This window comes from Callithrix jacchus, chromosome 19 (assembly GCF_049354715.1).
Source record: "Callithrix jacchus isolate 240 chromosome 19, calJac240_pri, whole genome shotgun sequence".
NCBI lineage: Eukaryota > Metazoa > Chordata > Mammalia > Primates > Cebidae > Callithrix > Callithrix jacchus.
In genome coordinates, this window is record NC_133520.1 from 32,583,058 (window position 1) to 32,599,245 (window position 16,188).

Sequence of the window (16,188 nt, forward strand, 5' to 3'; positions counted from 1 at the left end):
AAACGAAGAAGTGGAAAACCAGTCAAAAGCAGGAATTCTAGCAAAAGGTACTGTGAAATAGGTGTAATTACGTATACAATTTCTATCTTGCTTGCTCTGCCTCCCAGACTTCAGTATTGCCTTTCCCGGAAGCGTTTCCTGACTTTCCCTGGGAGAGTTGACCACACTCCCTCCTGCTGTTTCTGTACTTAGAAACATCTGTCAGGTCATCTCTGACACTTCCTTCCACTTACCTCTTCAGCAGCCTGCCTTCCTCAAGACCTTGAGTCCCTTTAAGGCAGAAGTCAAAGTAATGGCTTAAGGTAGAGAATGTTGTTTTCATGTTTGTTTTGTTTTGGTATGGGGTGTATTTTGCAAGTTTTTATGTTGTATTTAAATATTAAGTAATATTTCATACGTGCTTCATTTTCTAAGCTCATCTATGGCATTATGGAACTTTTGTTTCAGTTATGCATGTATATTAATACAGAGACTTGCAGTAGAAAATGTACGTCCTCTTCATTTTAATTGTATTTTTAAACTTATTTCGCTGTTCCCATTTCTATAGAAAGGCAGTGATAACACTTATCTCAAGGGGCTGAGGACTAAGAGAGTGAATTTAAAGCAGAGCGAGCTCCAGGGGCCTCCTCTCATTTAGACTGTCTTTATATTGCCCTCAGTCCAGGATTATTCAATTCTTGATTGGAAGTGAAATGAAGGCCAGCAAGGTCAGACAGGCACTTTTTAAGATACATCGATGGGACAACTCTCCAGCTTTTACTGCTTCCCATCTCTTCTGTCACACTTTATGGCGGCTTGAGTTGAGTTAACACAAGGAGACTTGACATTTTCATTTGTGATTGAAAGTGAGTACTAGTTTGGGTATTTGTCCCTTCCAAATCTCATTTTGAATTGTAATCCTCCCTGTTGAAAGTGGGGCCAGGCGGGAGGTATTTGGACCACTTTGGGGGGTTCCCTCATGAGAGGCTTGGTGCTGTACCGGCCCATAGGGAATTCCCATTTGAATTGGTTGTTTAAAAGTATGTGTTGGCTGGGGGCGGTGGCTCAAGCCTGTAATCCCAGCACTTTGGGAGGCCGAGGCGGATAGATCACAAGGTCAACAGATTGAGACCATCCTGGTCAACATGGTGAAACCCCGTCTCTACTAAAAATACAAAAAATTAGCCAGGCACGGTGGCTCACGCCTTTGTAATCCCAGCACTTTGGGAGGCCAATATGGGCAGATCATGAGGTCAGGAGTCCGAGACCAGCTTGGCCAATATGGTGAAAACCTGTCTTTACTAAAAACACAAAAAAAAATTAGCTGGGTGCTGTTACGCGTGTCTGTAGTCCCAGCTACTCAGGAGGCTGAGGCAGGAGAATGGCTTAAACCCGGGAGGCGGGGGTTGCAGTGAGCTGAGATTGCGCCGCTGCACTCCAGCCTGGGCAACAGAGCAGAACTCTGTCTCAAAAAATAGAAACAACAACATGAAAAGAATTTAAAATCAGATGCAGTGGCACATTTTCACAAAGAACCAACAGGAGGATGAAAAACAGACGTGTAAACAAGGATGAAAAAGACAGGTTTAGGGCAGTCGATGGACAAGAAGCCTGGCCTTAGATTCCCACAGAATAAAGGAGAGAAACACATATTGTAATTCAATAGCTTCATACTGAGCTTCAAGAAGGTAAGTACCGGCCATATCTTTGAATATATGTGCCGTATTAGTTTATATCTCACGTCTGATGATTTGCAGGTCTTAATATTTGCATTTTTATGCAGCTGAGATGTTTGGCACTCAGTTTTTGTGGGAGGGGGCAGCTTGGTATGGAAACAGCTTGGAGTTTGAAATCTGACTGGCCTGGATTTGAATCTCAGCTGTTACATGGCCTCGAGCAAGCGACTTATCTGATTTTTTGAGGTAGATTCTTGTCTGTAAGCCGGAGATAGAGAAACCCAACTCTGAAAAGATTAAATGAGATAAGGCATATACAGTATCAATAAGACGCTCCTTGGCTCACTCCTGTAAGCCCAGTACTTTGGGAGGCTGAGAAGGGAGGGTTGCTTGAGCCCAGAAGTTTGAGACCAATACAGCAAGGCAACATAGCAAGACCCCATTTCTATTTTTTTTTTTTTTTTTTTTTTCGAGATGGAGTTTCGCTCTTGTTACCCAGGCTGGAGTGCAATGGCTCAATCTCGGCTCACCGCAACCCACTCGGCTCTTGGGTTCAGGCAATTCTCCTGCCTCACCCTCCTGAGTAGCTGGGATTACAGGCATGCGCCACCATGCTCAGCTAATTTTTTGTATTTTTAGTAGAGACAGGGTTTTACCATGTTAACCAGGATGGTCTCGATCTCTTGACCTCATGATCCACCTGCCTTGGCCTCCCAAAGTGCTGGGATTACAGGCGTGAGCCACCATGCCCGGCCATGACCCCATTTCTATTTTAAAACATAGAAAAAGGAAACAAAAGAAAATATTGATAACAGTGTCTGGTGCTCAGTAAGGACTAAACACGATCGAGTTATCCTCTCAAGGAAAAGGCAATACAATGGTTTTCTCCTTCCCCTTGTTATGGAAAGGACAGAAAATGTAAAGAGAAGACATCTAACAACTGGGGGACTATATTTGTAAGAGGCACAATTTGTGTTTATTTTAAAAATATAAATTGCTTAGGAGGAAAAGGCTGTTAGCAGTTGAAGATCATGTTGTCTGTTACATATTAAAAACATGTTTTACGGAGAGAGATCCAAGATGCCCGATTAGCAGCAGTTCAGGATTGTAGCTTCCAGTGAAAGTGCGGAGAGTGAGTGGATGCCACACTTCCAGACGAATTTTTGTTGCCCATGGACCAGGAGATTCCCAGCGGAGGAGCCCCACGGGTCGCCAGCACAACTCTTGGCCGGCGCAGCTATTTCGCCGGTGCCCCGGTGCGGCGGTTCTCACTGCGGAATATACGGGACTGGGTGCCCTTTTAGTTGGCATTTGGAGCTCCAGGAAGGCAGAGTCGCCCATTCAGCTGATTGAAAAGGGGACTGAAGTGCGGAGCCAGACCAGGAGATTCCCAGGCAGAAAAGTGCCATGAATCGCAATGCGGCTGTTTCAGCTGGCACGCAGTGCCCCCACAAAAAAAACAGCAATTGGAAGCGCTGAAGATTGAGAGTTTCACAGCAAGCACTGCTGATCCTGAGAAGGTCCAGCTCTGTGGGGGAGGGGCGTCTGCCAAATAAAAACTAAGAAACAGAAAAAACTTTATCACCAACAAGCTGCATGTCCACTCAGAGACACAATCTGAAAGTCAGCAATTACAAAGACTACAGGTGGGTAAATCCACAAAGATGGGAAGAAACCAGTGCCAAAAGGCTGAAAATACCCGAAATCAGAATGTCTCTCCTCCTACAGGGGATTGCAGCTGCTCATCAGCGACGGAACGAGGCCTGATGGAGAATGAGCATGATCAACTGACAGAATCAGCCTTCAGAAGGTGGATAATAAGAAACTTCTGTGAGCTAAAAGAATATGTTCTAACCCAATGCAAAGAAATTAAGAACCTTGAAAAAAGGTTTGATGAAATGCTAACGAGAATAGACAATTTAGAGAGGAATATAAGTGAATTAATAGAGCTGAAAAACAATACGAGAACTTCGCGAAGTATGCACAAGTTTTAACAGTCGAGTTGATCAAGCGGAAGAAAGGATATCAGAGGTCGAAGACCAACTTAATGAAATAAAAGGAGAAAACAAGGTTAGAGAAAAAAGGCTAAAAAGGAATGAGCGAAGTCTCCAAAAAATATGGAACTATGTGAAAAGACCTAATCTATGTTTGATAGGTGTATCTCAATGTGACAAAGAGAATGAATCCAAGCTGGGAAATATTCTTCAGGATATTATCCAGGAAAACTTTCCCAACCTAGCAAAGCAGGGCAATATTCAACTCCAGGTAATACAGAGAACACCACAAAGATATTCCTCAAGAAGAGCAAACCCAAGACACATAATCATTAGATTCATTAGGGTTGAAATGAAGGAGAAAATACTAAGGGCAGCCAGAGAAAAAGGTCGGGTTACCCACAAAGGGAAATCTATCAGACTCACAGCAGATCTTTCAGCAGAAACCCTACAAGCCAGAAGAGAGTGGGGCCAATATTCAACATCCTTAAAGAAAAGAACTTTCAACCCAGAACTTCTTATCCAGCCAAACTAAGCTTCATAAGTGAAGGAAAAATAATTTTTTTTGCGAACAAGCAAGTACTCAGAGATTTCATCACCACCAGGCCTGCTTTACAAGAGCTTCTGAAAGAAGCATGACACATAGAACAACTAGTATCAGCCACTCCAAAAACATACCAAAAAGTAAAGAGCATCAACATAATGAAGAATTTACATCAACTAATGGGCAAAACAGCCAACATTAAATGGCAGTATTAAACTCATATATATCAATATCAATCCCAAATTTAAATGGACTAAATGCCCCCAATCAAAAGACACAGACAGGCAAATTGGATAAAAAGCCAAAACCCGTCGGTATGCTGCATCCAGACCCATCTCACATGCAAGGATACACAAAGACTCAAAACAAAGGGATGGAGGAAGATTTACCAAGCAAATGGAGAGCAAAAAAAAAAAAAAAAAGGAGTTGCAATTCTCGTCTCTGATAAAATAGACTTTAAAGCAACAAAGATCAAAAGAGACAAAGAAGGATATTACATAATGGTAAAAGGATCAGTGCAACAAGAAGAGCTAACAATCCTAAATATATACGTACCCAATACAGGAGCACCCAGATACATAAGGCAAGTTCTTAATGACTTACAAAGAGACTTAGGCTCCCACATAATAATAGTGGGAGATTTTAACACTACATTGTCAATATTAGACAGATCAACGAGACAAATTTAACAAGGATATCCAGAACTTGAACTCAGACCTGGAACAAGTAAACTTAATAAACATTTACAGAACTCTCCACCCCAAATCCACAAAACATACATTTTTCTCAGTATCACATCACACCTATTCTAAAAGTGACCACAAAATTGGAAGTAAATCACTCCCCAGCAATTGCATAGCATTTCACAGGTTTAAATGAAATATTGGTTGGCTGCTTGTTTGTTATTTTCCTCCCTTATTCCTTCCTGTCTCCATTATTAAGCACATTTATTGGCATAAAGAGGTTTTTAATACCCATTTTTAGACTGCGTTCTAGCCTGGGCAATAGATCAGGATTCCCATTCTCTCTCCCTCTTTCTCTTCCTCTTTCTTTCTCTCTTTTATTCTGTTTTTCTTTCTTTCTCTTTTTTTTTTTCTTTGCTTTCTTTTTCTTCCTTTCTTTTTTCTCAAAAAAAAAAAACCACGTTTTAAAATGTCTATTACTTTACTCAAGGATCTCATGCAAAAATTCTCAGAAATTAAGCACTGCATATCTGACTGCTGAGTACAGTGATTCATATGTATTTTAAAGTCATGTATTAATAAAATTACACATGGGTCAGATTCAATTATTGAAGGAACAATTATTCTCACTATGAAATTTTAAAGTATTTGTATACTGATGGTCTTTTAAAGCCTTGCTTCTCATTATAACAATTGAGTCGCGGAAGAGACATTCCTTTTTGTTTGGGTCAGTGTTATTGAGGCTTATCTTTTTGATACAGGACTATTTATTATTTTGTAACTGTGTCTTTTATTTTGTAATAAATTTATTTAAGGTATATTTTAATATAAGAGTAGAATCAATATTTTAGTTTTAAAAAGACAGTTCTTTAACATGTCTAAATACTCTTGAGAAATATGCCATTTTTTATTTTTTTAAAGCTAATATTGTCAGTCTACTTTTTTACTTTGGTTAATGTAGTCTCAGAGAACTATTCATCGAACTTGCTTTAATATTTTTTCCTGATTTCAAGGAGTGAAAAGTATCATCTAAAAATTTCTAAGGGTGCATTTTCTTATGAGAATGCTATATTATCTACTCTTATACCATTAGTCAAAAGTTAAATGAGTGTCATCCTTTCTGAATAATATGGTATGTATAAGTGATACCAAAACTTTCTAGATATGATGGCCAAAGAAATGTCAATTGTTTATGAAAAGTAATGTCAGTCTTGAATTTCTTTTGATTAGTCATTATAAGCATTTTTAAACTTTCTTCCTCATAGATACGTGCATTTTGAGGTAATATGTGATTTGTACAGCCATTCTTGAGTGGTTGAAACTTAAAAGAATTGCAGATTTTTGTGCCTGGTGGAGATAAAATAACTCTGAGACATGGCAGATACTCGGTTTTTTAATCTCTTGTATAAAGTATGCAAATGTTCCCAAAAGAGCACTTTTGTGGATATTTTGAGGTACCCCCATGTTAAGTATACACTGTCTTTAGAAATGTGAGTCTTATTTATTGTTACCATTTGAACAGGTGTCTCAATGCTTGTACCTACTGCAAAACTAAACATGCCAGAGGAAATTCGGCCAGTTACCCGATTGATGAGCTAGTAGATAGAGCCAAACAATCTTTTCAAGGTAAGACTTTCTAGAATTACATGTGAAATTGTCTTCTTAATAAATTATATTAGTCTTCTATTTAGAGACAAACTTCTTTAGTTTTCTGAAGAGTTTTACAAATATATCAGCTTAACTAATAAAAGATGTGACCAGATTGAATCACTCAGGTTATTTTTACCTTAATTACTCTTTGTTTACTGCTCTTTCGTTTTCTGATCACGCTAAGGTAAATGATGTATTTTGAACTTTACCACCCATCTTTAGACTCCATGGGAATAAAAATAAGATAAAATGAAATCCATGAGCCTCTGATGTCTGTTAAGATGTTTTTGGACAAGTGAAATACTCTTTTTTTTTTTTTCATCTCTTTCTCTGGCATTTTTGGACCATTCAGATGGTAGAGCTAATGACGGTTTGTAGAAGCCTTTGAAGAAGAAGATAGCCTTTTGTATCAGCCAATAAAGGAGGCTACCCTTTTTATCCACAGGACTGTTGGAACAGTAAAGAGTGGTACAGGGGGAGAGGCCTAATGAAAATGAATTGAGTGGGGTGGCTAACTACTTCGGAGTCATCACTTGCTGGGAAATAGATTATCTAGGTCTCTCTCAGCGTGTATTAAGACTTATCTTTAACATGAGTCACAGTGGTGTGGAGGTGTAACTGCTCACACCATAAACTTCCTCTTTTGTCTTTGTTTATCATATGTGGATGTAACAGTGGTGTTTTTTTACTCCTGACATGAGATAATCTGTTGTCTCATAATCTTGCAGGTTAATAGTTATTGGCATTGTGCTTTTCTTTTTAGCAAGTAACTTAGCATGCTACTTTCAGTACTTCCTACTCTGGGTCTCAGAAAGTATGAATTCCAAATTCATTTCTTTGTTTAGTCTATAGAAAGCTTTTAGAAACATGAATTTGGAATTAATAGAGAAAAACATCCCCTTGCTTGATTTGTTGATGCCCCCAACAGTTTTTCTCTACTTGTATTTTCTTAGCTCAATCCCCTCCTCCTTTCACATTCAACTAGTATTGAGAGAGAAATAAAGGAAATTTACTGACTCTTTCCAGCATTCTCCTTTTAAAGCCAGATTATTTATCTAATCTGAGGAAAAGCCTGGGTGGTTATCTTTTCCACAGCCTAACCAGTACTTCTGTGGATTTTCTTAGAATGGGCAAAAATTTGCCCAGAAACTAAATCTCTTTGAAAAAAGCCTTTGCTGGCATTCTTAATTAGTGTTTGTTTTTTCATATAGCTGTCAGATAATAGGAATATTAAACGTTAGATGTTCTATCAACCAAACACTGCAACTTAGAAGGCATGCAAATTTGTACTTTTCTAACATCATGCATTTCTAAGTGCAACTGCATAGAATTTTTTTTTAAATCTGTTTCATTTTACTTGGAAATTCATTTGAAAAATATAAAGCTGTAAAATTGCCATGTGGAAAGTGAAAATCTCCTCTTCACTCGCTTACATCTATCCTCACCTGTAACTTATGCTAACGTTTGGCTATGATTGCTTCACAACTTTATATTAGACACATGCATGGTTATTATATGTGACTTGAGGAAAAAGACAGAAATGTTACCGGTGGAGGGTGTCCACATTCTTTGTGTTTTAAACAAAGAATTGGATGAAACACACAAAGAAAGCAAGGAAAGAATGAAGCAACGAAAAGCAGAGAGTTATTGAAAATGAAAGCACACTGCGCAGGGTGGGAGTGGGTCTGAGCAGCTGCTCAAGGGCGTGAATTCGGAATCTTCTGGGATCCGAATTGAGACCCTAGAGGTCTCCAATTGGCCACTTGGTATTCACCCCATGTAAATGAAGTGGTGGTCTGCAGTCAGTCTGATTGGGTGTGGAAAGAAACCAATCAGAGGCTGAAGTGCAGTTCCAAAGGTCACACTCCCATGCAAATATCTGATTGGTTGTGGATAGCTGAAGTGAAGTTACAAAGTTGCACACCTATACAAATGTCTGACTGGTTGCAGAAATCAATTAATCAGAAGTACTTTCAATTTCCCAGCTGCCCTGCAGAAAAGATGGGTGTTTGTAAAGGGAGTAGCCTCTGGTCCTATTAGGCTGAAAAGTTGTTTTGTTTTTTTTTTTCCTATCTATTTAGCTAGGAAGTCAAGGTGAATTGGCCCTAGGTTCCCTGCCTCCATACCTTATTCTCTCCTGCCCCAGAAACATAGTTTGTATAAACCGATTACAACTTTTTGTAACAATATCCACCTTAGCTCTGTGATTTATCTTTAGAAATGCCCTCTGAGCAACCAAGTTACAGCGTATTTGCTTCTGTAGGGTTTTAATTAGTTAACATTGTCATATCCAAGTGGGTTGTACCAGATAAGGTGAATGATTCAAAGAACACATCAGAGGTTAGCAGTAATGTGGTAGCTATTTGTAATGCAAGTATTAGAAGGTTACTCTTATCAACATCAGTAAGATAAACGTCTTTTTATTCCCAACCATGGAATGTTTGCAACGTCAGGTTTTTCTGTTGTCTTATTATCTGTGTACTAGAGTTGAAACCAAATGCTAGTTTTTGGACTGGTGAGCTAACTTGTGAGATAAGCCCGTGTGTTTAGAATTTTTTTGTGTGTGTGACAGGGTCTCATACTCTGTCACTCAGGCTGGAGTATCGTGGCACAGTCTGAGCTCATTGCGGCTTCAAACTGTTGGGCTCAAGTGATCCTCCGGCCTCAGCCTCCCCAGCAATTGGGACTGTAGGCATGCACCACCAAGCCTGGCTAATTATAAAATGTTTTTTATAGATGGGTTCTCCCTCTGTTGGTCAGGCTGGTCTCGAACTCCTGTCCTCAAGCTATCTCGGCCTCCTGAAGAGCTGGGATTACAGGTGTGAGCCACTGCACCCAGCCAGGGAAATTTTAAGTCCTGGGGTATTTGTTGCTTTTTGCTGTAAGCAGTTTAGATTTGAAATACTACTCTGTTGCTTACCAGACACATGATGTGAACACAGTATCTTACCTCTCCAAGATTATGGTTTTCTCATCACTATAACATTTCATGTTTCTGTTTTAAGAATTTGAGATAACATGTATGAAGTAATTGTCTATATCAATATTATAAAGAAGAAATATTACTTAAACTAAAATCTAAAACCAGGAAGAGAAGACTAATTTTGAGTAAGAATATTGTAACATCCATAACAAAAAACATTAATGACCAAAATCAAATGACAGATTTTTCTTTTGAGACCGAATTATGTTTTATGAAAAACTTCTCTGTAGATAGAAGATATTTGGTATGACAGTTACCTTTCCTTTTCTAAATCTGAGAAGTACAAATTCATGCTAAGGGTGGCCTTATAATCTCTTTCAACAATAGGAAGCATCAGTCTATAATAGCTCACATTTTTAAAACGTTTAGTAGAGTTATCTTTTTTTCTACAAAAGACATTGAGATTTTAATGCTCTTATAGAAATCAGAAGTTTGAGCTTTAAAATTGCAAATAACAATTATAAAAGTAAACATAATAGAATAAATGACTCTTTTCTTATTACTATGACTTTTGCATATTTAATTACTTAATAATTCAGGCGATAGGAATATTTTTTGGACCAGAAACTCGTAAGTTCTACATCCTATCATGAATAGATTGCCTGTCTTATAATGAATAACAAACATGGTTTTATGAAAAGTTTCTCTGTAATGAAAAACCTAAATATGCTGCCAATAAATTGTAGCACTACATTTAAAGCCACTCTGTTGATGGAAGTTGAATTTCCCATCCTTTAATCTAAAGGCATTTTCTTTTTTTCCTTTTAATTTTTTAATGGCTCCTGTATGTCGGAATTACAAATTTATTTTTTTAAACTTTAAATCAACTGTGGAATGAGGATTAGAATCCAGGTTTCCAGTCATATGATAGAACATACAATAGCATCAAAATTTTGTTCTGAATAGCATATTTATCAGACTTTTTATTTTATTTTTTGGCAGTGAGATATCACTGGAGTGCAGAGGTGTGATCTCGGCTCACTGCAGCCTCCACCTTCTGGGCTTTCCCGATCTTCCTGCCTCAGCCTCCTGAGTAGCTGGAACTACAGGTGTGCACTACCACACCTGGCTAATTTTTCTATTTTTGGTAGAGACAGGATTTCACCATGTTGCCCAGGCTGGTCTTGAACTCCTGGCCTCAGATGATCCACCCACCTTTGCCTCCCAAAGTGCTGGGATTACAAGTGTGATTATGACACATTTTATATGCATAAAAATGTATTTCTTGTTAGTCTAATGAGTGAAGAGACTAAAGGCTAACCTGAAGGCAATGAAGCAGTCAGAAGAGATTCTGAAATAATCATGAAGTTATTCTGAATATAAAATGGTCTCCCACAATACTAAACATATGCTGACTGTGCATTCAGCTGCCAAAAAATGAGAGAGCTCGTTAACTTTTGAATGGACAGCATTACAGATTATTTGTATGTTTAAAAAGAAATATAATTTCTTCTGTATATAAATTATATCTGTTTAACTGGTTTTCTGGCATTTTTGTTTTCTTTTTCTCTCACTCAGCCTACATCATTGACCATTTTTGCCTTCTCAGTGTGTGTTTTATTTTTGAGGAGAGTTCTGCATGTGAATTTAAGATTTACCAGGTAACTTCTGGGTGTCAGCTCGTTGTTCCCACAGACCGTTGTGAAACCTTCCTCCTCACTTCCTCCCTTCTGCTGAGATTCAGGTTTTTAAAATTCCTAGGATTAATGGGGGCTGATTTTGCTGGGTTTGACACGGTTGCATTTTAGATACGTAGAAAAACGTGTCGAGTGGTGACCAGGATTTGGTTGGGGCTAGAATGAATTTACAAGCTAGTGTTTTCTAGGATATTTGTATCGATTTTTCTCTAGCAGCTAATCAGTCAGTTTCAGTTGTGTAAGTGATGGAGCAAACCTTTTTAAGTGTGCAGGGTGAGTGGTGTGGAAACACCACCTTTCACCGCTGTCTCTAGAATCAAAATGTAGAGATGATGGATGAGCTGTTTTTATAGCTATCGTGTGCTTTTCTAGATCTCATTTGTGTGTTACTACTTTTTGGCTTCCTCATAAATCTGAAAAGCCCCGGCAAGATAAGTGGCATAAACGAGTTATGGAAAGGTAAAATAAATTAGGATGAAATATTCAGAATAGGAAGAAAATTCCTCGATGCCTAGTGATTTTGATATTAATGTTGGAATTTAAAAAAAATGGGTTCTGTATTTCAAGACTTGCAAAGATACTGTCGATTAATTATGAAATGCCACCATAGTACATTGCTTCCTGCTTTTTTAGATAGGAAAGAATATGAGCAATATTTGATTTTCTATTGTATAAGCTTAAAATTGTTCAGTTGTACACTTTACATCAAGTCCCATTTGACTGTAATGATGATTAGTATACATTGATTTCAACCCAAGATTAAAAGGGGGCCAATAATTGCATTCTGTTGATTTATATGGCAGTTAAATTAAATGTCTATTTAATTTCTTTATCTTTTCATATGTGCTGTATCCAATTGAGAAATGCGTGTTATCTGTAGGATTAATAATGCAATTTACATGTTTGTTATAACAATTGTCAACTTCCAAAAAGGATTTTAGGCTTACCTTAAATGATTGTATGTAAAAGACCATGGAAATAAGAGCCATGTCAAATGCTGTATTGTGTTTTGAAAGAGGGAAGATAATTTTACAACTGGTGAATCCTGGCTTTTCAGAAGAATAGGGAAATGGAGTGATTTCTGTAATCTGATAGGAGTATGTAAAAGAAAGCATATAGCTTACCAAGAGAAGTCTACGTTAGTGTTTCTAGGCACTAAACACTAAGAATTATTGTCATGCATTTTTTCCTAAGAGACACTGAATGATATAGTAGAAATGTTGTTGACTAATGATGGATAGAGATTGAAGATATATTCTCTACCTGAGTTTTTCTTTTGTTCATTCTTGTAAAACCCAAAAATGTAATATTAAAATGTAACCTTTAAAGACATTTTTTGGGAGAACTAAATAAATATATAATACACATAACTTGATAGTGAACACAATGCCTAAATAGCGGTTTATCAGATTCGCAGTTTAAATAAGCTACAATTAATCACTGTGATTTCAGGGACTCTAAGTGAAGGCCGTCAGTGGTAAAAAACAGAGTATCATTTATGTGCTCTTTGCCTATTCAGATCTCTGGGGTTCTGTCAGTGTTGCTCAAACTTTTCTTAGCAACAAAAGGAGCCCTTTTTACAAATGAAACTTGAAAAGTCGAGGCGGACCACTGTGATTGAAGAAGTGGGGCCCTGTTTAGTGTGGCCTTTCCTCAGAACTTTTAGGAGTCAGCCAGAATCCGCTGGTTTAGATGAGTGTTTCTAATTAGTTAGGGTATTCCCTAACACCGTAATCAGGAGTGGGGATGTTTCCTTAAAGGACGAATAGTAAATGTTTTAGACTTTGTGGGCCATAATGTCTGTGTGGCAGCTATTTAGTTCTGCCCTTGTAGCATGAAAACAGCCACAGAAAATATGCAAATGAATGGATGTGGCTGTGTTCCATTAAAACTGTATTATAGGTTGGTCATGGTGACTCACGCCTGTATTCCCAGCACTTTGGGAGGCTGAGACAGGTGGATCTCCTGAGGTCAGGAGTTCGAGACCAGGCTGGCAAACAGGGTAAAACCCCGTCTCTACTAAAAATATAAAAATTAGCCAGGTGTAGTGGAGCATGCCTGTAATCCCAGCTACTTGGGAGGCTGAGGCAGAAGAATCACTTGAACCCGGAAGGCGGAGGTTGCAGTGAGCCAAGATCATGCCACTGTACTTCAGTCTAGGCAGCAGAGTCTCAAAAACAAAACAAAACAGAACACGTATATGATAGGGATGATTGATGAAGGTTCTATGGTCAATTTTGGGGGAAGTTAATTTAAACAAATTAATCAAGGTTCTTCATGGCAGAACTACTGGTTGTGTCTAATATGTTAATACATATTGTCAATCCACAAGAGAAGAATTTAGCCTCTGTTGAAAAAACTCATGATTAGCGTCATGCTCATTGTTAAATGACTGAATGAAAGCTTCCCCCCAAGACCAGAAGCAGGACAGGGTGCCTACTTTTACCACTGCCGTTCAACATTGTACTCGAATTCCCTGTCAGAGCAGTGACACAGGAAGAAGAAGTAAAATGCATCCAAACTGGAAAAGAAGTAAAACAATTTCTCTTCACAGATAATATGATTCTAAACATAGAAGATCCCAAAGAGTCTACAAGAAAACTACTAGAATTAAGAAATGAATGTAGCAAAGTTGTAGGTTATAAGATCAACATGCAAAAATCAGTTGTGTTTCTCTTCATCACCAATGAACAGTCAGAATCAATCTGAAAGGAAAATTGAGGAAGTGATTTCATTTACAACAGCAGCTAAAAGAATAGGATACCTAGGATTAAATTTAACCAAGGAGGTGAAAAATTTATGCACTAAAAAATATGAAACAAGTTGTGTGCTGTAGCACATGCCTGTAGTTGACTACCCAGCTACTCAGGAGGCTGAGGCGGGAGAATCACTTGAGCCTGAAGGTTTGAGACCACCCTGGGCAACATAGCAAGGCCTCATCTCTTAAAAAAGAAAAAATGGTAAATTATGAAACATTACTGAAGAAATGAAAGAAGACCTAAATAAAGGGAAAGACATTCATGTTCAGGGATAGGAAGACATAATATTGTTAAGATGTCCATACTACCCAAAGTAATCTACAGATTCAACACAATCCCTAGCAAAATTCCAACAGCACCCCCCTTTTTTTGCAGTTCTAGAAAAGCTGATGCTCAAATTCACGTGCAGTTGCAAGGGCCCTGAGTAGCCAAAGCAATCTTTAAATGGACCAAAATTAGAGGATTCACACTCCCCAATTTCAAAACCTACTACAGAGTTATGGTAATCAAAACACCATAGTACTTGCATAGGAATAGACATATAGACCGATGGAATGGGACTGAATCCAGAAGTAAACCCATACAACTGTATCCAACTGATTTTTGACCAGGGAACCACATTTATTCAGTGGCAAAAGATAGTTTCTGCACCAAATGGGACCAGATTTCTGCATACAGAAGAACAAAATTAGAGCCTTACCTTACACCATATACAAAAAATCAACCTGAATATAAGAATTAAAATAATAAGACTCTTAGAAGAAAACATGGGGGTAAATCTTTATGACCTCGGATTTAACAGTGGATTCTTAGATGTGTCACCAAAGGCAAAAGCAACAAAAGAAAAATAGATACACTTGACTTCATCGTACTTAAAAGTGTCATGATGCATCAACGGATACTATCAAGAAACTGAAAAGACAGTCTACAGGCTTGGAGAAAATATTTGCAAATTATGAATTTGATATAGTTTTAATTTCTAGAACATGTAAAGAACTACATCTCAGCCTGTCACAGTGGCTCATGCCTGTAATCCTAGCACTTTGGGAGGCCGAGGTGAGCGGATCACTTGTGGTCAGAAGTTGGAGACCAGCTTGGCCAATATGGTGAAACCCCATCTCTATTAAAAATACGAAAATTACCCGGAAATCGCTTGACCCTGGGAGGCGGAGGTTGCAGTGAGCCGCGATGATGCCACTGCACTCCAGCCTGAGCAACAGAGTGAGATGCCATCCTCCATCCCCCTCAAAAGAATTACAACTCAACAAGAAGACAATCCAGTTAAAAAATAGACAAAGGGTCTGAATAGATATTTCTCAAAAGAAGATAAGCACATGAAAAGATGCTCAAAACATTCTTAGTCTTTAGTGTGATGCAAATTAAAACCCTTCAGACTTGCTAGGATGGCTTTAATTAAAAACCAAATAGAAACTAAGTGTTGGTGAGGATGTGGAAAAATCGGACCCTTATACCTTGCTATGAATGGTCGCATTGTAAAATAGTGGGCCTACTGTGGAAAACAGTTCAACTGTTTCTTAAAAGGTTAAACGTAGAATTAATATATGACCCAGCAGTGTCACTCCTAGGTATATACTCCAAAGAATTGAAAACATGGACACACGCAGATACACATACACAAATGTTCATTGCGGCCATAGCCCAAAGATAGAAACCCAAGTTGTCCATTAACACATGAATCGATACACAAAATATTGGATGTATGCACAATTTAATATCATTCAACCACAGAATGGAATGAAGTTCTGATATATGCTACGGCATGCTAAATGAAATAAGCCAGACATGAAAGGACAAATGTTGTAAGATCCCACTTATGTGAAATATCTAGGGTGGGCAAATGCGTGGGGAGAAAAAGTAGATTATAGGTTACCAGCGACAGGGTGAAGGGAGGAATGGGGAGTTATTGCTTAATGGATATGGAGTTTCTGTTTCAGGTGATGAAAATGCTTTAGAAATGATGATGATAGTTATACAATATTGTGAATGTAATAAATGTCTCTGAAATGTAAAACAAAAATTAAACAGCTTTGTTAAAATGAATATTCAAGACATTGGGAAAAAAATATTCACATTTGTTTGGTAAAGGATTAATATCCAGCATATAAATATTTTTTACAGCTCAGTAATAAAGACAAACAACTAAATTTTAAACTGGGCAAAAGATTTGAACAGATACTTCAAAAAAGAAGATAGGAACGACCAAAAAGTACGTTAAAAGTATTGAACATCATGAGTCACAAGGGAAGTGCCAATGTAAATTAC

The 16,188-nt window shown here is 38.0% G+C and overlaps 1 long non-coding RNA gene across 1 annotated transcript in view; it reads left to right on the forward strand.

The window, feature by feature from the left end:
* The first annotated feature begins 211 nt into the window (after window positions 1-211).
* LOC118149517 (uncharacterized) overlaps window positions 212-16,188 on the forward strand; it is a 62,274-nt gene continuing 46,297 nt past the window's right edge. The window contains exons 1-2 of the long non-coding RNA XR_008478018.2: window positions 212-302; window positions 6,399-6,502. This is a non-coding gene — a long non-coding RNA (uncharacterized LOC118149517). The remainder of the gene's footprint in view (window positions 303-6,398; window positions 6,503-16,188) is intronic.